Source organism: Microcaecilia unicolor, chromosome 5 (assembly GCF_901765095.1).
Source record: "Microcaecilia unicolor chromosome 5, aMicUni1.1, whole genome shotgun sequence".
In the NCBI taxonomy this organism is placed as follows: Eukaryota; Metazoa; Chordata; class Amphibia; order Gymnophiona; family Siphonopidae; genus Microcaecilia; species Microcaecilia unicolor.
In genome coordinates this window covers 55,110,200-55,134,465 of record NC_044035.1, presented here as the reverse complement: position 1 = coordinate 55,134,465, position 24,266 = coordinate 55,110,200, and the positions used below count along the sequence as shown (strand labels likewise).

Genomic DNA, 24,266 nt, shown 5'->3' with positions numbered 1-24,266 from the left:
ACAAATCACATGAGCTATTACTCAAAGTGTAATGCTTAGTATATTGTCAATCCACTCTAGAAACAGAGGAACACAGACTTGATGTGGAACAAACTGCGGTTTGTTCTGTATCTCCATTTCCTGAGTGGATTGACAGTATACTAAGCATTACACTTTAAGTAACAGCTCATGTGATTTGTGCTGTCATGTTGAATTGACCCCCTGAGGTAGATGTTGTTTCATGCCGAAACACGCCCCTTGTTGGGTCATTAATAAAGCACACGTACCATTTCTTGAGAGCCCTTTGCGGTTTCTATTGAAAAGCAGGATTGAGTTAGACACACAAGTGGGGGACATCATCATACATTACCAAAACAGAACTGATCTTCCAGAGCTCAGAACTTAGGGTAACATTCTGAGCATGTGCCGTCCTTCCTGCGTGCAGCAGTTTCATCAGCTCCTCAATTTTATTTTCTGCTCTGCCAGATGGATGTAAAAAGAAAGCTCTCCTTCTGATTTTTGTTTTTGTCTGAGGATTTTTACGACCGCCTTCTGACATTTTTCCTTGTTTTCTTTAATTTTCTTTCTTTAAAAAAGAAAAAAAAAGTTGCCCTATTATTGAAGCTAGAATTCAAACCCTACCCCCCCCTCCCCCCAAAGTGGCTAAAAAAAATCCACAATTTTGACACCCATTCTTACTGTCTAATCTGATCAGAATGTGATCTCGCATGTCTCTACAAGCTTGAAAAGACCACCTCAACCGTCTTCACAGCTGCTATGGAGCTGAGGTTTCTGGTATAGAAAAGGAGGACTGCACATTCAAGCAAAGGCTCATCACAGAACTGTTATTTACCTCCCCGGGTATAGTGATTTTAAAAGCCCAGTCACAAAGAATGACTACTAGGTTCCCCCACTCAAGCTGGCGCATGGTTCCTTCATGATTTCCAGGCCCAAAGCACAGCTGCCTTCTGAGCATCTTCACAGGCCTCCGGTAAGGTGTCCTCTTCAGCCCCTTTCAAATCACATCAGAAGCAGAGACATACCAGTGCAGAAGTTCTCAACAAGTATCTTCCACATGCAGACCTGAGCATTTGTTTTCAGTGCAGTCTGCTGCATTGCTGTCTGTGCCAAATCCTGACTTGGTACAGTCCTTGCAACTTAGTTGCAGACCAACTCCTTCAGACTAATTCAGGGCAAGATCTGTTCTGCACTAATAGCGTAGTTCCTGTGCAAGATTCTTCTATCTTACTTGTTCTTCAAGCCTTCTCAATCCAGTGCTTGGCTGTTCAGTCTCCATTGTCATCAACTCAGAGATGCCCAGTGCTTCCACCAGCTGCCTTCCAGGTGATGTGGAGGACTTGCAGCCGATCTGCATATCCTCACAGCCTTCTCCAGGTTGACTCCCAGGTCCACCCCGATCCTCCCACGGCCTTCGCACCAGGTGCTGCGCTGAAGCATTCTCTATACACTTTGTGTTTTCTCCCAGTTACTTTTTATGGCTCCAGTACACTTTCTCTTCTTGGTACTGTCTCTTTCCAATCTGTTTCTCCATCTGAAACTACTGTACACTGCAGGAATATATTGCCCACCTTCTTCTTTCATCATCTCACCATCTCTTTTGTCTTCTCCCTTCTTCTCAGCTCTCAACCTTCAACATTTCCTTCCATTCAGCCATCTCCTTTCTATCTGAGTACATCTCGCCTTTGTTGCTATCATCATGCCTCTCCTACTCTTCTCTCCTCTTGCTCCTTCTCCTGCTCTCCGCTGCGGATATCGATCCCAATCCTGGTCCTCCACATCAGCTCTCATTCTATTTGTTTAGGTCACACCATGATGTCTCCAATCTAATTTCTGTTCCTCTCCTCCCACCTTCCCTCCTTTCTCATGTGCTCTGTGGAATGCTTGCTGTGTCTGCAGTAAACTTTCCTACATCCACGACCTCTTTATCTCTTGTACTCTCCATCTGCTTACCCTAACTGAGACTTGGCTGTGCCCTGAAGACTCCTCTTCAGCTGCGGCCCTGTGTCATGGAGGTTACCTTTCTCCCATACTCCTCACCTGGTTGGCCAAGGAGGTGGTGTCTGGTTACTACTTTCACCCTTTTGTAGATTTCAGCCTCTTCTTCCACCTCAGTCTCGCTGCTTTTCTTTCTTCAAAGTCCATTCCATCCTTCTATTCACTCCTCTGCCTCTCTGAGTAGCAGTCATTTCTTGACCCCCTGATAAGTCCCTTTCTTCCTTTCTCACTGATTTTGACACCTGGTTTTCCTTCTTTGTTGAGCCTTCATCTCCTTTCCTCATTCTTGGTGATTGTAATATTCATGCTAATCATCCCTGTGACTCTTACGCTTCTCAGTTTCTCGCTTTAACATTCTCTTTCAATCCTTAACTGTTCTGCATTACCCTCACTCAACAGAATGGCCACTGTTTTGATCATGTCTTCTTCTCCAACTGCTCACTCTCCAGTTCCTGCGCCTCAGCTCTTCCCCTCTCTGACCATCGTCTGATAACTTTCACACTTAAACATCCTCCCCCCCCCCCCCATTCCCATCCAATCTCAACCAATACATTTAGGAATCTTCAGGCTGTTGACCCTTTACTCAGTCCTCCAGTGTTTCAAATCTCTTCTCAACCACTGTTATCCAAGTCCGTCAATGAGGCTGTCTCTTCTATAATACTTCTCTTTCCTCTAGATACCCTTGCTCCTCCCATTCCCCATTCTGTAAGGCGTACCAAAACCCAGCCTTGGCTGACCTCTATAATCTGCTACCTGCGTTCCTGTGCCCACTCTGACAAATGCCTTTGGCTGAAATCCTGTGCCCATGCTAACTTCATACATTTCAGATTCTTGATGACCTCCTTCCAGCCTGCCCTTTCACTTGCCAAACAGGACTACTACATCCAGTTGACAAATTCTCTTGGCTCAAACACTTGACATTTCTTCGCCACACTGAACTCTCTCCTCAAAGTGCTTTCACCTCCAGCTCCCCCTTCACTTTCTCCCAAGACTCTGGCTGAGTACTTTCATGATAAGGTTCACAAGATTAAACTTGAATTCTCAACCAAGTCCCCTCCAACTCTCCTTCTCTTAGTCCATTCTCTCAACCCTCCTTCAACCCCTTCCTCCTTTTCTTCCTTTTCTCAAATCACTGAAGAGGAAACTGCACATTTTCGTTCCTCTGATCCTATTCCCACCCATCTATTTAGCACTATCTCTCCTACGTCCTTTTATCTGTCATATCCTCTGGAAAGTGAAAGATTGAGGATATGACAGATGCCTGATGCCTTCAAACATGCAGTAGTCACACCACTCCTCAAAAAACTTTCATTGGACCCTACCTGTCCTTCCAACTATCACCCCCCTCTCCATCCTCCCTTCTTATCCAAGATACTTGAACGTGCTGTTCACCACCGTTGTCTTGACTTTTTCACCTGAAGCTATTCTTGATCCACTTCAGTTTAGCTTTTGCCCTCTTCATTCAACTGAAACAGCACTTGCTAAAGTTCCCAGTGACCTGTTCCTGGCCAGATCCAAAGGTCTGTATTGTATCCTCATCCTTCTTGATCTATTTGCTGCTTTTGACACTGTTGATAAGTGCCTACTCCTTGATACGCTGTCCTCACTTGGATTTCAGGACTCTGTTCTTTCCTGGTTTTCTTATCTCTCCCATCGTACTTTTAGTGTATACTCTGGTGGATCCTCCTAGCCCACTATCAGTTGGTATACCTTAGGGATCTATCCTGGGACCTCTTCTTTTCTACATCTGTACTTCTTTCCTTGGCACTCGGATCTCATCCCATGGTTTTCAGTATCATCTTTACGCTGATGACTCCCTGATCTATCTCTCCACACCAGAAATTTCAGCAATAATCCAGGCCAAAGTATCAGCCTGCCTGTCTGACATTGCTGCCATCTGAAACTAAACATGACCAAGACTGAGCTTCTTATTTTCCCCTTAAACCAACCTCTTCTCTTCCTCCATTCTCTATCTCTGTGGATAACACTTATCCTCCCTATCTCATCGGCTTGTATCCTTGGAATCATCTTCGACTCCTCTCTCTGCACATATTCAACAGACTGCTAATACCTGTCATTTCTTTCTCTATAATATCACCAAAGTTTGTTTTCTGAGTACACTGCCAGAACCCTTATCCAAACTCTTATCACCTCTTGCTTAGACTATTGCAACTTTCTTCTCACATACCTCCCACTAAGCCATCTCTCTCCCTTTCAATCTGTTCAAAATTCTGCTGCACGACTTATAGTCCGCCAGTGTTGCTATGCGCATATTAGCCCACTCCCTATCCGTTTCCGCAAACAGTTCAAACTCCTCTTATTGACTTAAAAGTGCATTCACTCTGCAGCTCCTCAGTACCTCTCCACTCTTATCTCTCCCTGTACTCCTGTCTGGGAACTCTGTTCACTGGGAAAATCTCTCTTATCTGCACCCTTCTCCTCCACTGCTCATTCCAGACTCCGTTCCTTTTATCTTGCTGCACCATATGCCTGGAATAGACTTCCTGAGCCGGTACATCAAGCTCCATTTCTGGCCACTTTCAAATCTAGCCTAAAAGTCCACCATTTTGATGCTGGTTTTAACTCCTAACCCTTACTCACTTGTTCAGTACCCATGCTTTATCATTCCCACCTTAGTAATTCCCTTATTCCTTATTTGTACTGTTTGTCTGGCCTAATTAGATTGTAAGCTCTGTCGAGCAGGGACTGTCTCTTCATGTCCAGTGTACAGCGCTGCATACATCTAGTAGCGCTATAGAATAAGTAGTAGTAGTAATACTATCAATAGCTCTGCAAGTTCATTTTTGAATTCTCTCAGTTCTCTTAGCATCTGGTCCAGATGATATTGCTACTCTTTTTAATTTATCAAATTGCCCCATTACATCTTCTAGGTTTACAGAGATTTGTTTGCTTCTCTGACCCACCAGTACTGAATACCATTTCTGGAACTGGTTTCTCCCCCACATCTTCCTTGGTGAAGACCAAAGCAAAGTTCATTTAGTGTCTCCGCTACAGAATTGTCTTCCCTGAGTGGTCCTTTTACTTAACTGTGCATGCACTGTTTTTTTCAGTTTTGGCGGTATTTTAACACAATAAACTCCTTGCAGCAGGGCTTTCGGATTCTTCATACACAAGAGGTAAAGTAGAGTTCCTTTCAGTTCATTGGTGGTCCCGTTCAGTTTGTATCCTTTATTTATTCATTTCTTGTTCTTTATAGTATTTTTATCTCTCAACCTTTGAGTGGGACGTTCTCAAAGTTGCGGTAAGAGCTTTTAAGACTATTGAATGTTAGTCATACATCTCTCTCTCTCCGCTATCCTTTTCCTTCTAATTTTTTGTCCTGACCTGTTTGCCTATGAAATTTTATGATTACAAATTGGATAGTTTCGCTGTCAATTAGTTATTCATCTTCACTTCTCTTTGGTCTAGCTTTCCAACATTTGAACCCACATGTATTTCATTAGACTGATCACTATGTCCTTTGGACTTAGTACTTTTAGCGGTATGTTATGAGCGGATTCCATTGTGATGTTGGTATTAATCATGCTTTCTTTGCACATTAAGCACACTCTCTTTGCACATTTGGTTTTATGTTTTCAAAAAACCACATTAAGAACACACAGATATGATGCATTTCGGCCATTTATTGATTAGCTATGTGATAACATTTTCTTATCATTTTTTTTATTGATCTCAGCTCTGTTTATAACTTTGATAATACATTCTTATATACAGTGGGGGAAATAAGTATTTGATCCCTTGCTGATTTTGTAAGTTTGCCCACTGACAAAGACATGAGCAGCCCATAATTGAAGGGTAGGTTATTGGTAACAGTGAGAGATAGCACATCACAAATTAAATCCGGAAAATCACATTGTGGAAAGTATATGAATTTATTTGCATTCTGCAGAGGGAAATAAGTATTTAATCCCTCTGGCAAACAAGACCTAATACTTGGTGGCAAAACCCTTGTTGGCAAGCACAGCGGTCAGACGTCTTCTGTAGTTGATGATGAGGTTTGCACACATGTCAGGAGGAATTTTGGTCCACTCCTCTTTGCAGATCATCTCTAAATCATTAAGAGTTCTGGGCTGTCGCTTGGCAACTCGCATCTTCAGCTCCCTCCATAAGTTTTCAATGGGATTAAGGTCTGGTGACTGGCTAGGCCACTCCATGACCCTAATGTGCTTCTTCCTGAGCCACTCCTTTGTTGCCTTGGCTGTATGTTTTGGGTCATTGTCGTGCTGGAAGACCCAGCCACGACCCATTTTTAAGGCCCTGGCGGAGGGAAGGAGGTTGTCACTCAGAATTGTACGGTACATGGCCCCATCCATTCTCCCATTGATGCGGTGAAGTAGTCCTGTGCCCTTAGCAGAGAAACACCCCCAAAACATAACATTTCCACCTCCATGCTTGACAGTGGGGACGGTGTTCTTTGGGTCATAGGCAGCATTTCTCTTCCTCCAAACACGGCGAGTTGAGTTCATGCCAAAGAGCTCAATTTTTGTCTCATCTGACCACAGCACCTTCTCCCAATCACTCTCGGCATCATCCAGGTGTTCACTGGCAAACTTCAGACGGGCCGTCACATGTGCCTTCCGGAGCAGGGGGACCTTGCGGGCACTGCAGGATTGCAATCCGTTATGTCGTAATGTGTTACCAATGGTTTTCGTGGTGACAGTGGTCCCAGCTGCCTTGAGATCATTGACAAGTTCCCCCCTTGTAGTTGTAGGCTGATTTCTAACCTTCCTCATGATCAAGGATACCCCACGAGGTGAGATTTTGCGTGGAGCCCCAGATCTTTGTCGATTGACAGTCATTTTGTACTTCTTCCATTTTCTTACTATGGCACCAACAGTTGTCTCCTTCTCGCCCAGCGTCTTACTGATGGTTTTGTAGCCCATTCCAGCCTTGTGCAGGTGTATGATCTTGTCCCTGACATCCTTAGACAGCTCCTTGCTCTTGGCCATTTTGTAGAGGTTAGAGTCTGACTGATTCACTGAGTCTGTGGACAGGTGTCTTTCATACAGGTGACCATTGCCGACAGCTGTCTGTCATGCAGGTAACGAGTTGATTTGGAGCATCTACCTGGTCTGTAGGGGCCAGATCTCTTACTGGTTGGTGGGGGATCAAATACTTATTTCCCTCTGCAGAATGCAAATAAATTCATATACTTTCCACAATGTGATTTTCCGGATTTAATTTGTGATGTGCTATCTCTCACTGTTACCAATAACCTACCCTTCAATTATGGGCTGCTCATGTCTTTGTCAGTGGGCAAACTTACAAAATCAGCAAGGGATCAAATACTTATTTCCCCCACTGTACATCAATATTAAACAGTATTGTGGTAAGCAGAGCATTGCTCTCCATTTATCATTTTTGTATGTCTTTTGTTTTTAGTTTTAACAGAGTTTAAGATTTTTTTTGGGGGGGGGGGGGGGGGGGTGAATTTAACAAATGTAGGGCCCTATTTACTAAGCAGCGTTATAGGTGCATTAACATTTTTAACGCACTTTAACCATGTACCCGCGTTTACTATGTATGTGCCTACAATATTCCTATAGGTGTCTACATGGTTAGCACGCTAACCGCCTTATTTTTGAAAGAGAAAGACGCCCATATTTCGACCCAAATCGGGAGATGGGCGTCTTTTACTGTGGGCGTCCAAATCAGTATAATCGAAAGCCGATTTTGGGCGTCTTCAACTGCAATCTGTTGCGGAAAAGGCCAAAGTTGACGGGGGCATGTCGGAAGCATGGTGAAGGGGGGACTGGGGTGTGTTTATCGCGTCCTCGGCCGATAGTCGAAAAAATAAAGGCGTTTTTAGCGCGAATTTGGGTCACTTTTTTTGGACCCTTTTTTTTCACGAACAAGTCCCAATAAAGTGCCCAAAATGACCAGATGACCACCCCTGACTCCCCCAGTGGTCACTAACCCCCTCCCACCCCCCAAAAAAACAACTTTAAAACCTTTTATTTCCAGCCTGTATGCCAGCCTCAAATTGCATACCTAGCTCCATCACAGCAGAATGCAGGTCCCTGGAGCAGTTGTTAGTGGGTGCAGTGGACTTCAGCCAGGTGGACCCAGGCCCCCCCCCCCCCCCACCTGTCACACTTATGATGGTAAATGGGAGTGCTCCAAACCGCCCCCAAAACCCACTGTACCCACATCTAGGTGCCCCCCTTCAGCCATAAGTGCTATGGTAATGGTGTAGAGTTGTGGGGAGTGGGTTTGGAGGGGATTTGGGGGGCTGAGCACCCAAGGGAAGGGAGCTATGGACTTCAGAGGTAGTTAACTTTTTTTTTTAATTGTTACAAGTGCCCACTAGGGTGCCCGGTTGGTGTCCTGGCATGTGAGGGGGACCAGTGCACTACGAATCCTGGCCCCTCCCACGACCCAATGCCTTGGATTTGTTCGTTTTTGAGCTGGGCGCCTTTGGTTTCCATTTCCGCTGAAAAACGATACCGCCCAGCTCAAATACTACTACTACTACTATTACTATTTAACATTTCTAAAGCGCTACTACCGTGTTTCCCCGAAAATAAGACACTGTCTTATATTAAATTTTGCTCCCCAAGACCTGCTAGGTCTTATTTTCAGGGGAGGCCTTATTTTTCGGGGAAACATCGGGGTCACTCCCCCCCCCCCCCCCCCCGAGATCGCCGGCTCCCCTCCTCGATCGGTGGCTCCCCCTGCCCTCAGTCGCTCCCGGAAGTAACTAACCTCTTAAATGCTTCCTTTCACCATTCATCTTCGCACTCGCCGCAAGCAGCAGGGCAGGCCACTCCTTCCTTCCGTGTCCCGCCCTCGCCTGACGTAACGTAACGTCAGACGAGGGCGGGACACGGAAGGAAGGAGTGGCCAGCCCTGCTGCTTGCGGCGAGTGCGAAGGTGAAAGGAAGCGGTTAAGAGGTTGGTTCCGGGAGTGACTGAGGGCGGGGGGAGCCGCTGATCGAGGGGGGGAGCCGGCGATCTCGGGTGGGGGGTGACCCCGATGTTTCCCCGAAAAATAAGGCCTCCCCTGCTAGGTCTTATTTTCGGGGGATGCCTTATATTTTCAAATTTAAGCAAGACCTCTACTAGGTCTTACTTTCGGAGGATGTCCTATTTTCGGGGAAACACGGTAATGCATTTGGCTGGCACAAACCCTATTATCGGAAAAAAGATGGGCGCCCATTTTTTTTTTTTTTTGAAAATACGGTTTGTCCCGCCCCTTCACGTACCCGTTCTCAGAGATAGACGTCCATGGAGATGGATGTTCACGTTCGATTATGCCCCTTCACGTGTAGGTGCGCTTAAAACACTAACGTGCCTTAGTAAACCGGGCCTGTAATCTTGTACTATTGTGGATTTATATATATATATATTTTTTAATATATTTTTCTATTATTTGATTCTTTTATATGTAATTGTTTTGTGTATTATGTAATTTTAGATATTTAATTTGAATAGATATGTTTTTTTTACTAGACCCCTGATGCAGGCGCTTGGTCGCCGAAACATGGACCATGTCTGGTCCATTCAATAAAGAGTTTCCTTTGTCCTGTTCCTGAAGGTCCACTTGTGCTTTTTGTTTCGGGCTGGTTTTTGACTGTACTTGAAACCTTCTCTTTTTTTGCCTTTTACTCCTGAGTCATCTAGCGGTCCAACTGATTCTTTTACTAGCTTCTTTCTTCTATAACTTATTTTGTTATTGTTGTTGCATTTGTACCCCGCGCTTTCCCACTCATGGCAGGCTCAATGCGGCTTACATAGGGCAATGGAGGGTTAAGTGACTTGCCCAGAGTCACAAGGAGCTGCCTGTGCTTTTTGCCTGAAACACAATCTTCTTTTCAAAGTCTCTTTGCCTTCCTTATCAGTGCTTTGCATTTGACCTGCTGTTCTTTTTGCTGTTTTCTATTATGTTCAGTTGGATCCTTTTTCCATTTTCTGAAGGATGTTCTTTTAGCTCTAATAGTTTCCTTCACCTCACCTTTTAACCATGCCGGTTGTTTGGCCTTCCTTCCACCTTTTTTTAATACATGGAATATGTCTGTTCTGGGCTTCCAGGATGTTATTTTTGAACAACATCCATTTCTGATATAAATTTTTGAGCTTTGCAGCTGCTCTTTGTTTTGTTTTTTTTTTCTTTTTTTAAACTTTTCTCATTTTATCATAGTCAACATTTTTGAAGATTAAATGCTAATATATTGGATTTCCTATTTGTATTTACTACAGGTATTATATCAAATATGATTATGATCACTATTTTCAAGTGGCCCCATCTTCATTATCTTCTGCACATGATCATGCACTTCATTAAGGACTAGAATTGTTCCCCTTCTTGTTGGTTCCTGAACCAGTTGCTCCATTTATTTATTTTAGGTTTTTTTTAAACATCCTATATAATAATTTGTACCTCAAGGTTCTCTGGCTGTCTGGGTTCGTAACATGTTGGTGACATCAGCGTTCTCTTCCCTCTCATTGTCCCGTCCTTGCGTAGAGACGAAATGATGTCAGAGGAGGGCGGGACACTGAGAGGGAATGCTGTAGACGATGCGAGCCCAGCTTGCCTGCCGCTGCTCTGACCTCCGAGCAGCAAAACGTTCACTGTGCCCAACTTTCCCCCGCTTATCCCACAGCCCTCCAATTCCGCCACTCTGTCCCTTCCCCCTTCCACACTCTCCGTGGTTGGCACCAGCTCCGAACCGGAAGGACCCGGTGCTTCAACAGGCAAGGAATCCCCTGCTGATGCCTCATTGCAGAGACCTGTAGGTGGTGACAAAACTTGGGCGTACCTGACAGACCACACAGCAGTACGGTTTGGACATTGGAGCTGCCATGGAAAAAGGGCAGGAAACCAGAAGCTTACTGCCTCCGAGAGTCGCAGAGCACCGAACACCGGAGAACCCGCAGGAGGGCAGCAGCAGTCGGAAACTGCAGCGGAAACTGTTGTCTCTCCGGTTCTCTGGTAGCTAGTTTTTTTTTCCAATAAGAAGCTACGGTTCCGCTTAACGGTTCCGCTTAGGTGTGTCTGAAGGAACCTCTCTCTAGATGGGGGAGGAGGGGGCAGAGGCAATCTGAAAGAGGGGGAAATAAATGGGGGGGGGACCCGCATCTCCAGAGTGTGCACCCAGGGGAACTACCCTGACCAACGCGAGCCCCCTACTGCAGAAAGAGCAGGCAGTAAACAAAAGCTGTTCCAGGCTAAGCGCTGCAGGTAACACAGCCTGCCAGCCGCCTGATATAGCATACGGAGGGAATGGGAGAGGAGGGAAGAATTGCTGGACATGGAGGGGGAGGGCAGGGGAGAGAGAGGAAAAATTGCTTAGACGAGAGCCTTCCTAGGGCCCGTTTCATTTTTGACGAAACTGGCTTTCTTCCACTAGTTTATAAATAGTGGCGGAGGAGTGGTGGAGGAGTGGCCTAGTGGTTAGGTGGTGGACTTTGGTCCTGGGGAACTGAGGAACTGAGTTCGATTCCCACTTCAGGCACAGGCAGCTCCTTGTGACTCTGGGCAAGTCACTTAACCCTCCATTGCCCCGTGTAAGCCGCATTGAGCCTGCCATGAGTGGGAAAGTGCGGGGTACAAATGTAACAAAAAAAATTTAAATACTACAAGGAGTCCACACACATTAAGCAAACTAACATCAACTACACATTACTCACTAGTTTACCAAAGCAGATATGACTCATACCCAAACAGAAGCTTGCTGGTCCCCTAATGCTTCTAAGAATAACAATGTTTTGAACGCCAGCCTAAATTGATCTAAGGCCTTCAAAGGCCTTATGTATATAGGCAACTCATTCCACAGTTTTGGCCCCCTAACCTTAAAAAAAAAAATCTGCAGTATTCATCTAGCTTGATAATCTGAAAAGGTGGCACTTCCAAAAGGTTAGTGGTAGAAGATCTCAAAGCTTTTGCGGATTGGTACTCTCATAAGAAAGAGGATAGAACAAGAGAAACCAGATTATTTTGCACTTTGAAAACTAATAGTGAAGTTTGAAAGCAATCCTCTGTTTAATTGGAGCCAGTGTAACTTTTAAAAATAGGCGTGACATGCGTATACCGGGAATAGCCATAAATGACTCTGGCTGCAGCATTTTGTGCAACCTGCAAGGCCTTTAAAATATTTCCATGCAAGCCCAGAAATAGACCATTACAGTAATCAAAGTATGGAATAACAATACTCTGAATAATTAAACGGAAGTTTGAGAAGGTAAGAAGATCTTCCATATGCCAAATCAACCTTGGGCTGTAAAATACTTGCTTAATTACTTTCTGAACATCCATCTTCATTGTTAGCTTAGAATCTAACATGACACCTAGATTTCTAATAGTTAACAATTTGGATAGACATATTGCCAATGACAAAATCTGGAGGAATACTATTGAGCAAAGAACCAGACAGAATTAAGATCTGTGTTTTTGCCATATTGTTGAAGATGATGATGATGATTATTATTTATTGCATTTGTATCACACATTTTCCCACCCATTTGCAGGCTCAATGTGGCTTACAGAGTATGGTTATGACAACCATTTATCCCATAACTACTGATTAACAGCATTCAAATAAAGAGCAATAGAGTTGCCAAGCTCCAGCAAAAATTGAATGTCATCTGCATATAGTTTATAAGTAAGCTTGAAAATTCAGAGTCTACACAGAGGTAACAGAAAAACAGCATAGCAGGAAGTGCTGAATCTTGCGGTACACCTGAAAAACAATCTACCTCATTTGAGCATTCAGAATTGACAGAAACATTCTTACTTATTGAAAAAGATTTAAACCAATTAAGGACTAAACTATTCAGCCCAGTAGATCAAAGCCTGTTGATCAATGTGGTATGATTAATTGTATAGAAGACTTCAGATATATCCAGGCTTACCAGAAGACAATGCGTACTTTTATCAAAACCCTCTCTGGCAGTTTCCAAAATAGAAATTAGCAATGTTTCAGTATCGTGCAATGACCTGAAACCAAATTGATTCATATTCAAAGCATTGTACTTTTCTACATAGTCAATGAGTTTGTCATAAACCAGCTTTTCAATAATCTTCCCCATGAAAGGGAGCAAAGAGATAGGCCTATAACCAAGGACTGCATCAGGATTAAGTGATGGGCTCTTTAACAGTGGTCTAACAGATCTCTTCAGTGCATCAGGCATAAACCCTTCGGAAAATGACAAATGTAATAATATCCCTGTTTACCTCATTAATTTGATGTTTCAAAGACTTGATTTAAGTATCGAAGGATGATACACATCTAATGGGCAATGAGACAACTTCACTCTTGAGAGAGCCTGCAACACTTGATCAGTGCATATAGACTGAAAAAAGGCCCATTGATCGTCAGGAACTAAAGGGCAGCATAATTCAGCTTGCAATGATTTGGTTCTCAAATTGGTGAGTGATGTTAATTACTTTGCAAATCCCCAAGCAAAATTCTGACTAGACAAAGAGGAATTAATTACTTTACTATCCGAGCTAGGATCAGCCGTCAAGTGTCGAACTACAGAAAATAACTGTTGGGTGCCGGAAGGAGCTGACTCAATAACTGAGTTAAGATGTTCTGTCTTTTCCAACAGACATGCACTTTTATATGTCTGCAGTTCTAGATTATATGTCATTAAGGTAATTCTAGAAGGACAGCTTCTCCAACTTTTCTAATAGCGCCTTAACTTTTGCTAAACCAATCTCAGATCCTTAGTATACCATGGTGTTCTATGGTGGTGTGCCATGTGACATTCATGCATAATGGCTACCAAATCAAGCAAGTTGGACAGTATTGAATTCCAAGACTCAACAGCTGCGGAGACGCCCTAGCAACCAAATTTTGTCAGGTTAGTAGTAACCACCGATTTTAAATCTGACAACTCGAATGATTCCTGCAATTGATAAATTTGTGGAATTAACTGCATTTTCATAAACAGTTTAACTAAATAATAATCAGACCAAGGTACCCTTCTCACCTCAGTGACCACAACCCTCTGTACCGGCAACCATTTATCTACAAGAAGTAAATCTAAGATATGGCTGGCTATGTGGGTAGGGAATTTGTTTCCAGCCCAAAGCATCTAGAATCTGTAAAAACAAAACAACAACAACAAAAAAAGAACTGGGCTTATAGTCATTGTTACTGCTCCCATCAACCTGCAAATTAAAATTGCCCAATATCATCAATTTACGAGGTGGGAAATCAAGATTAACTAGAAATTCAACTAAAGCTGAGAAATCCTCCTGAAGGACTGCAGGAGCACAATAGAACAGCATAATATTCAAAGCAAAAGAAGTTAAACCCAAAATTTCCATACCTTCAAGCTGTATACCCTCTCTTAGTGAATCTTAGAGAATCTTTAAATACTACTACCATACCCCCTCCTTTATTCCCCTCACTTGCCTGAAATAATGCGGTGGACATAGATTGATGGAGGAGTACCAGATCTTCAACCAATAACCAGAATTCCGTTTTGCATCAAATATCTATATTTCATCCCTCATCATATAAAGAACCACAATCTTATTTCTCAGTGATCTAGAATTTATAAGAACTATGTTCAAACAAGCGGAAGTTGAGACTTGCTGAGTAGAGGTTAAAGGAATTTCACACAAGCATGATACTTCATGCAGTTGCTTGCTATACTGGGATAGATCATCATAATTCTACCAGTCTGGAACGTGTCATCTAGGAACTAAGCTCTAATGTTGCCATTAACATGTGGCCATTAACAAAAATTGGTGCATGAGCATATACCACCACCCATTTTGTAAGGGCTCATGTGCTAATCCTGGGCTAATCAGTTAGTGCGTGGTAATGTAGATGTGCTGATTAGTGCAGAAATGCCCACTCTCCTTCCCCAACATACCCCCTCTATAGAAAAACTACAAAAAATCTTTTTACTCTCACAAATGTCAAACTTACCTCAGGACGCCTGAGCGCGTCCCTCAGTAAAACCTTTTTAAGCTGCGTTAGGCTTACGTTAGCACCTAGCACAGTTTAGTAAAATGGTCTCGTAGTAAGGATGCAATTGCGGTTCAGGACTGCAATGAGGATATCTAAGCACCTGGAACCAATCTAGAAAGCTGCTGGTGAAATGAAAGAGAAGACAGATTGTTGGTAGAAAGTGCAGCATGGACATGAGGAACAGAGGCAAATGGGCTGAAATATCGGTAAAGCTAGGGCCTGCAGTACGGTAGAAGCTTAATGACAGTCATGATGCTACAGAGTTCCACAAAGTAAGGAGTAGGCAGTGTTTGGGAAGTTGATAGGTAGGTTAAAATACAGAACCTAGGGCCCGATGCTCAAAAGTCACCGTTAAATACCATGTGTGTCTGTATCCACGGTTGAAGGTACCGATGTTGAAACAGCAATCAACGCTCAAAAGAAATCGTAGGCAAATGATAGGCGTGGAAATTCTGCAAGCTGCCTGGTAGGCAAAGCACCTAGCACATAAGTAGAGATTAGCAAGTTCGACTCAGGACAGAGATCTTGGGGTGTTGGTGTCGGACGATAGGAAGGTGAAGAAACAATGTGACAAGGTGATGGCTGTGGCTAGAAGGATGCTAGGCTGCATAGAGAGGGGTATAACCAGCAGACGAAAAGGATGTGTTGATGCCCCTCTAGAAGTCATTGGTGAGGCCCCACTTGTGTTCAGTTTTGGAGGCCGTATCTGGCTAAAGATGTAAAAAGACTGGAAGCGGTGCAAAGAAAAGCTGCAAAAATGGTATGGGATTTGCATTGCAAACCGTACTAGGAGAGACTTGCCGACTTGAACATGTGTACCTTGGAGGAAAGGAGAAACAGGGGTGATGTGATACAGACGTTCAAATATTTGAAAGGTATTAATCCGCATACAAACCTTTTCCGGAGATGGGAAGGTGGTAGAACTAGAGGACATGAATTGAGGTTGCAGGGGGGCAGACTCAGGAGTAATGTCAGGAAGTATTTTTTCACGGAGAGGGTGGTGGATATGTGGAATGCCCTCCCGCGGGAGGTGGTGGAGATGAAAACAGTAATGGAATTCAAACATGCGTGGGATAAACACAAAGGAATCCTGTTTAGAAGGAATGGATCTATGGAATCTTAGTGGACATTGGGTGGCGGCACCGGTATTTGGAGAATAAAACTGGTGCAGGGTGGACTTCTACGGTCTGTGCCCTGAGAAAGGCATGGACAAATGAAGCTCGGATATACATATAAAGTATCACATACCATGTAAAATGAGTTTATCTTGTTGGGCAGACTGGATGGACCTTTCAGGTCTTTATCTGCTGTCATTTACTATGTTACTATCAGGCTTATTTTCAAAGCACTTTGGGAGGCTAAGTTCCATAGGTTTCTATGGACCTTTGGGAGGCTAAGTGCTTTGAAAATATGCATCTATGTGTACCTCCCTAGCATGTCCTGATGTTACATTTATCGGGGTAATTGAATTCACCCATTATTATTGTCTTACCCAGTTTAACCTTCCTAATTTCTGATAACATTTGTGCATCCGTTCATCCTGGCCAGGTGGACTGTAATATTCTCCTATCGCTGTCATTTTTCCCTTCACACATGGAATTTCTATTCATAGGGATTCCAAGGTATATGTTGTGTCCTGCAGAATTTTTGGTCTATTTGATTCCGTTCCCCCTTTAATGTATAATACTACTCCTTCACCAGTTTGGTCCATCCTATCACTGCAATATAGTTTGTACCCTGGTATGACAGTGTCCCATTGGTTATTTTTCCTTCCCCCAGGTCTCAGAGATGTCTATTTTAGCTATCTTTTCATTTAGCGCAATATATGTGAACTCTCACTTCTTATTTCTTGGGCTTCTGACATTTGCTTACAGACATTTCAAACAGTGTTTGTTGTTCCTGTTTACAACTTGCTCAGCAGTTGATAGTGATAATTTGCAGTCTTTAAAATCTGTCTGCTCGTTATTTAAAGACACTTGGGGGCTCATTTTCAAAGCACTTAGACTTATAAAGTTCCAAAGTTTTGCAAAACAGGAAGTTACATTAGAAGGCGGGAGCCGGCAGAGGGAAGGCCTTGGAGCAGGCCTGGGTGGATCCTCGTGGCTTGAAGTGCAAGGTAGAGAGATGCAGTGGGAAAGGGGAGAAAAACAAAATGCCAATTCCGGATCCGGACAGGAAGGCAGCGCCTTGGGGGGGATGGGACAGAGAAGCTGGACCAGCAGGTGGATAGAGACATAGAGTGGTGATGATGAATGTGGGGAGATGAACACATGGGAGATGCTGGATGGTAAAATATATGGGACACAAGGAAGGGAGAGCTGAACATAGGGTAAAGATTGGTACACAGAGACAGAATATGGACGGTGAGCATGGAGAAAGAAGAAATGTCAAATGGGCAGGAGACCCTGGTGATTGAGTTGAGAGAAGACAGAGGGAAACAGAAACCAGAGCCTGGGACTAAAATGATTTGAAAAATGAAATGACCAGAAAACAAAAAGTAGAAAAAACATTTTATTTTCTATTTCATGATTAGACTATATCAGATTTGAAATGTGTATCCTGCCAGAGCTGGTAGACATACATGGCTGAGGCCCAGCGCAGAAATTTGGGAGGGGACCCCGAAGCTGCCTACCAGACCATGCCTCCTTCAGTTTCTAGGGCTCTCTCTCTGGCTAGGGGGCAGTTGTCCTAGTTGCACTCCCTAACCCATTCCTGGCATGTGTGATCTTTATATTTTGCACGGTATAGGAAGAAATGCACATCTTTCTATTTCTTTGGTGTGGCTTCTTGTGGTTTTGGGTTAATATGGTTTCTTTATATATTTTAATAAAATGATTTAAATAGAAAATCGTAACTGTTTGAGGCTTGTGTGGATGGGATCAGATGGAGCTTGTGGGGATGGGGGCTTGGCTAGGGGTGTTGTGGCTGAAGTTCATGGATGAATAACACCTTTTGCATGGAAGAAAAAGAGGCTCAGAGCTTCCACTGGTTAGCATCAGTACCTTTAATTGATTAAAATACCTCTATTCAAAATAAATAAATTCAAACTGTGTTTTCTTGGTAAATAACCTAACAGAATTTCAGGTGGGATTTTTCTGAAGCTTGTGTTCACATAGGAGTTCTTTAACAAAGCCGAGCTGCCGATTCTCGGTGTGGCAAATGAGAGGAAGCCCATTCAATTCCTATGGGCTTCTTCTCATTTGCCGCGTGGGAATATCTAGTGCGGCTTTGTAAAAGAAGCCCATAGTCTTTTAACTTGGGCATGCTGATAACAGTTTTTATTACTAATCCTGCCTTTTTTTTTTTTTTTTTTCAGGATGAAGGAATGACTTCAGAAAGCTCTTTCTCTGAGGATGATCGAGCCAAACAAAAAGCAGAGAAGAGAAGAGCAAAGAAGAAGGTTAGAGACTTTTCTGGTGTGGTGGCAATTTGTAATAGTGTGTGTAGAATGAATGTTGTGTGCTGTCTATTTTAAATCTATGTCCAAGTTTCAGTATTGAGATAGAGAATGATAAATTGCTTGAATTTTGTTAACAGTAGTATAGGCAGGCTTCTGAATATTTTGACAGAGAAAGACAAGAATTGTAGGAGATTTTACTTCAATAGATCTGTAATGTATTTATTGAGAACATTTATACCCCGCTTAATACCACTTAAAGCAGCCTCAAAGCGGCTTACAGTGAACTGAGGGAACTATTACAATGTCAGTATAGAGGGTAGAAGGATCAGAGGGAGAAGGGAAGGGAAGGGAAAATGCACTATAAGACTTTGGCCAGATCAGGATCAGAGCAGCAAACCATTTTATTCTCCCTTATGGGTTTTGCAGAACCTTAATGATTAGAGCAGTGGTTCCCATCCAGTGATTGCAGATGAACACCAAAGTGGCCCATCATGTCTGCTCAGCAGGGATTTATGCACTTGGGTGAAGGTGGCAAATGGTATGCACTTGCCACATGGAAGGTCCTGTTTGTCTTCAAGTCAAGTCTTCTACTCCCTTGATTGACTAAGGCATGGATTCTGTTCAAGGAGTGTTCACAGTTCATGTGGCAAGAGTATTATGGTGTTATAGTGTCTGGATTCCGGGCCCATAATTGCAGGGCTCCAGAAAGGGAGTATAAGGCTTCTTCACATAAAACTACCACCACAAAAAACAGACCAAGTATGCTGAAAAAGAGGGAAAATATCCCCAGGTAATTGCAAATGGAGACTTGTGGTGCCACATCCTAACCCTAGTTCTGATTGAGCTAGGAGCACAAAGGAGCAGGAGGAATATGCCTGGTCAAATAAAGAGAAAGTGGTTTCCAAATTACGGGTTTAGATACACTTGTGGGTCTAGAACATTTTGTAGTTGGGTCCCAAGATGGGAGCTGCTTTGAGCACAACACACACAACTGGGGAAATAAAGAGAAATAACTAGAATGAACAGCAGCTTGTAAAGGATTATAAACCTATATCATCACATTTTCAGCAATAAATCTCTAAGATAACACCAGACTTTGAAACCATATTATGTGGTGGTTTGTTAAAATATTATGATTGGGTATTATTTGTGCAAGAGAGATTTATTATATATGTACTGAGGCATATGCATTAACCTTCTCTGAAAACTTACACTGCAAAATATTAATGAATAAAATGCACTCATAAGGTGGAACTGGGTTCATTCTTAAATTGGAGAGAAGTTTTATTTATAGGAAACTGCAGGCTAGACATTACTTACATCACTCATACATATGCATGCATTTTCTTTTGGGAACTTACAGTGGTGGAAATAAGTATTTGATCCCTTGCTGATTTTGTAAGTTTGCCCACTGACAAAGACATGAGCAGCCCATAATTGAAGGGTAGGTTATTGGTAACAGTGAGAGATAGCACATCACAAATTAAATCCGGAAAATCACATTGTGGAAAGTATATGAATTTATTTGCATTCTGCAGAGGGAAATAAGTATTTAATCCCCCTGGCAAACAAGACCTAATACTTGGTGGCAAAACCCTTGTTGGCAAGCACAGCGGTCAGACGTCTTCTGTAGTTGATGATGAGGTTTGCACACATGTCAGGAGGAATTTTGGTCCACTCCTCTTTGCAGATCATCTCTAAATCATTAAGAGTTCTGGGCTGTCGCTTGGCAACTCGCATCTTCAGCTCCCTCCATAAGTTTTCAATGGGATTAAGGTCTGGTGACTGGCTAGGCCACTCCATGACCCTAATGTGCTTCTTCCTGAGCCACTCCTTTGTTGCCTTGGCTGTATGTTTTGGGTCATTGTCGTGCTGGAAGACCCAGCCACGACCCATTTTTAAGGCCCTGGCGGAGGGAAGGAGGTTGTCACTCAGAATTGTACGGTACATGGCCCCATCCATTCTCCCATTGATGCGGTGAAGTAGTCCTGTGCCCTTAGCAGAGAAACACCCCCAAAACATAACATTTCCACCTCCATGCTTGACAGTGGGGACGGTGTTCTTTGGGTCATAGGCAGCATTTCTCTTCCTCCAAACACGGCGAGTTGAGTTCATGCCAAAGAGCTCAATTTTTGTCTCATCTGACCACAGCACCTTCTCCCAATCACTCTCGGCATCATCCAGGTGTTCACTGGCAAACTTCATACGGGCCGTCACATGTGCCTTCCGGAGCAGGGGGACCTTGCGGGCACTGCAGGATTGCAATCCGTTATGTCGTAATGTGTTACCAATGGTTTTCGTGGTGACAGTGGTCCCAGCTGCCTTGAGATCATTGACAAGTTCCCCCCTTGTAGTTGTAGGCTGATTTCTAACCTTCCTCATGATCAAGGATACCCCACGAGGTGAGATTTTGCGTGGAGCCCCAGATCTTTGTCGATTGACAGTCATTTTGTACTTCTTCCATTTTCTTACTATGGCACCAACAGTTGTCTCCTTCTCGCCCAGCGTCTTACTGATGGTTTTGTAGCCCATTCCAGCCTTGTGCAGGTGTATGATCTTGTCCCTGACATCCTTAGACAGCTCCTTGCTCTTGGCCATTTTGTAGAGGTTAGAGTCTGACTGATTCACTGAGTCTGTGGACAGGTGTCTTTCATACAGGTGACCATTGCCGACAGCTGTCTGTCATGCAGGTAACGAGTTGATTTGGAGCATCTACCTGGTCTGTAGGGGCCAGATCTCTTACTGGTTGGTGGGGGATCAAATACTTATTTCCCTCTGCAGAATGCAAATAAATTCATATACTTTCCACAATGTGATTTTCCGGATTTAATTTGTGATGTGCTATCTCTCACTGTTACCAATAACCTACCCTTCAATTATGGGCTGCTCATGTCTTTGTCAGTGGGCAAACTTACAAAATCAGCAAGGGATCAAATACTTATTTCCACCACTGTATGTGAGGAGATTATGCATCAAGATAAATGTGGATTGAAATCTTCATGACTGATTATTCTGCATCTGTATTAACTTGCCAACCATGAACTCACAGGGATTGGCAAGTAAGGCCAACTCTGCATCTAGATGTCCTCTTCTCTTTGTTGCTGGTCAGCATGCTATATTGTTTTGGAGACTTGGGAGATGGTTCTGCAGTAATGCTCTATTTCAGAGGGAAAGTTGATGGTGATTCTTGAGGCTGGTAGAGAAAAGTTTTGTAGTTGCAGAGTAGATGGGAGTTGAAATTTAGAGGGCCTTGTTCTCTTCACAGGTGAAAAGCCAGAGAGAAAAACCAAAGGGAGTTGTCTTGAAAACCTGAGGATGAATCCCTATCTTGCTGTCCTGTATAAACTGAGGTCACATGATGGGTAATAATCCAATCATAGTGTAGAAATGTTGAGACTAGTTCTTTCTGATTCTTGAGATGGAAAAGTTAGTTTGAACTGGTTTTGCTGGTCATATGTTTCTTTGCAGGCCATATGCTCAAATAACACATCCAAAAATGTTACATCAAAGATTAGTAGTGCTTACTCTTAGTTGCCATTGTAGTGAAGACTCTGCCCACTACTTGAGGTTTATTGTTTGATATCCTTAGAGTAGGTGATCTTGGGGAACACCCAGGCTCTTTTGTTTACTGTACACATGCGGAGAGCTGAATATCCTTTATTGTCTAGAGCAGTGCTTCTCAACCCAGTCCTTGGAGCACACCCAGCCAGTTGGGTTTTCAGGATAGCCACAGTGAATATGCATGAGATAAATTTCTTTTGTTCAAGCTGGCCGTGATTAAGTGGAGGAGGAGTGCCATATTTGCTTCTCAGAGCTTTATGCAGCTGGCAAGTTTCTGCAGGCAGCTTTTATATTTCAGAACATGCAATATTCCTGGATCTAGCTAGCATGACCAATAATTAAGCACAAAGAGCCTTCAAGAGTGGGGGCGTCTCAACTTTAGTTTATTAATCAGACCCGACATGGTCCATGTTTCAGTGAAAAACGCCTGTGTCTGGTCTAATAGCGGTATCTAAATCCAGAGGTATCAGTCATCCAATGACGAGAAACAATCTTGTCATGGAAAAGACAAATTTGCTAGAGGCGCTTACTCAGCGTTTGTCTCCCTGCACATGGCAGTTTTGTTCAGTGCAGGAGGAACTTTTGAAGTTCAATTGTGTTCCCATGCTGTTTGTCGACGTCATTTATTTAAGTCTCTAGCATATTTTTCTTTTTCAAGACAAGATTGTTTCTCTTCACTGGATGATTGATACCTCTGGATTTAGATACCGCTATTAGACCCCTGTCACCGGTGTTTTTTGCCAAAAAACAGACCGTATCGGGTCTGATTAATAAAGCAAAGTTGAGATGTCTCCACTCAAAGGCTCTTTGTGTTTTTGTCTATTCTTTTTCGCTTTTGCGCTTTTGGATTCCTTCTCCCTTGTGCTCAATTAAGCACATCACTTTACACAAAGGTAATTCCCAATCCAAATTTTTCCATTAAGGACCTCTTGGGGTGGTGTGTGATGAGGGGCTCTCAAGGCAGGAGATAGTTGCCTGGGCTTTGATTAGATTAGGGAGTGCTTGCAAGGGGAGTCATGTTATCGCTTCAATTCTTTTTTTCTTTTGTCTTTTAGAGACAAAGAGAGCGAAGGAAACTGGAGAAAATAAAAAATCATGTGGAGAATGAACAGGTAGCAACTGTTAGGTTTCTCTCTGCCCTGATACTGGTTTTTGTTTGAAAATCTATGGCCAGTGCCTCTTTATTGGATGATACCATATGAGTTACTGCATATGTAAGCAGATATGTTGTGCCACACAGGAGCACTGGCATGCTAAATTATTGCCATATTTATTGGGGCCTGTATCATTCCATTCTTCAGAGGCAGAGACTTGAGAGTTGACACTTGACCAACAGTAGAAATGTTGGATAAACTAGCTGAAAACTAGATTCAACATAAAGCTTTCCTTTTATTGAACAAATGCACTTAAACTAATTTCTGATCAGGAGATAATGTATTATGACCATTATTTTAGAAACATATCCACTAAAGAAACATATCCACTATAAATTGACATCTGCACATGTAGATCTTATACACCTGTAAGGGGTTGATATACTGCCTTTCTGTAGCACACTCAAAGCAGTTTGCATTTATTATATGCAAGTGCTTTGTCAGCCCCCTAGGGACAGAGAATCTAATTATTATTATTTTTTTAATATCTGGGGCAATGGAGGGTTAAGTAACTTGCTTAGAGTCACAAGGAGCTACAATGGGAATCGACCCTAGTTAATACTGATTTCAGAAAGCTGCTGTTTGTATGTATATATCCACACCACAGAGATTTTAAAGAGTCATGGTTTGGCTGTGGCTTGGGTAGGACTAAAATCTACACATATATTCCCCATTTCTCCGAGGACAAGCAGGCTGCTTGTTCTCACTGATGGGTGACGTCCACGGCAGCCCCTCCAATCGGAAACTTCACTAGCAAAGGCCTTTACTAGTCCTCGCGCGCCGATGTGCACCGCGCATGCGCGGCCGTCTTCCCGCCCAAACCGGCTCGTGTTCGTCAGTCTTCTTTTGTCCGCACTCGGGACGGTTGTGTTTGCGCCGTTCGCGCCCCTTAAGTTGACCCTCGCGCGTCTTTTGTCTTTTCGCTAAGTAAAAAAAAAAAAAAAGGGATTTCGGAGAAAGACCTTTTCGGTCTTTTTCCCCTTCCCGTATTTCCAGTTTTTTGCCCCGTTAAGTTTACTTTCGTTTTCGGGGTAGGCCCTTTTGAGGCCTCGGTTCGAGTTTTTTCTCGCCCTCTTTTTGGTGCCTTTACCGCAATTACGAGTTTTGATTTCGCCGGCGTGATTTTTCCGCCCATGTCATCGAAGTCTCCCAGCGGCTTCAAGAAGTGCACCCAGTGCACCCGGGTAATCTCGCTCACTGATAGGCACG

General features: G+C 43.3%; 1 long non-coding RNA gene across 1 annotated transcript in view; it reads left to right on the top strand.

Moving 5' to 3' along the window:
• The window catches only part of LOC115471117, a 124,342-nt gene extending 101,345 nt beyond the window's left edge, over positions 1-22,997 (top strand). Inside the window, exons 3-4 of the long non-coding RNA XR_003942280.1 lie at positions 18,259-18,342; positions 22,959-22,997. This is a non-coding gene — a long non-coding RNA (uncharacterized LOC115471117). The remainder of the gene's footprint in view (positions 1-18,258; positions 18,343-22,958) is intronic.
• Positions 22,998-24,266: the final 1,269 nt, after the last annotated feature.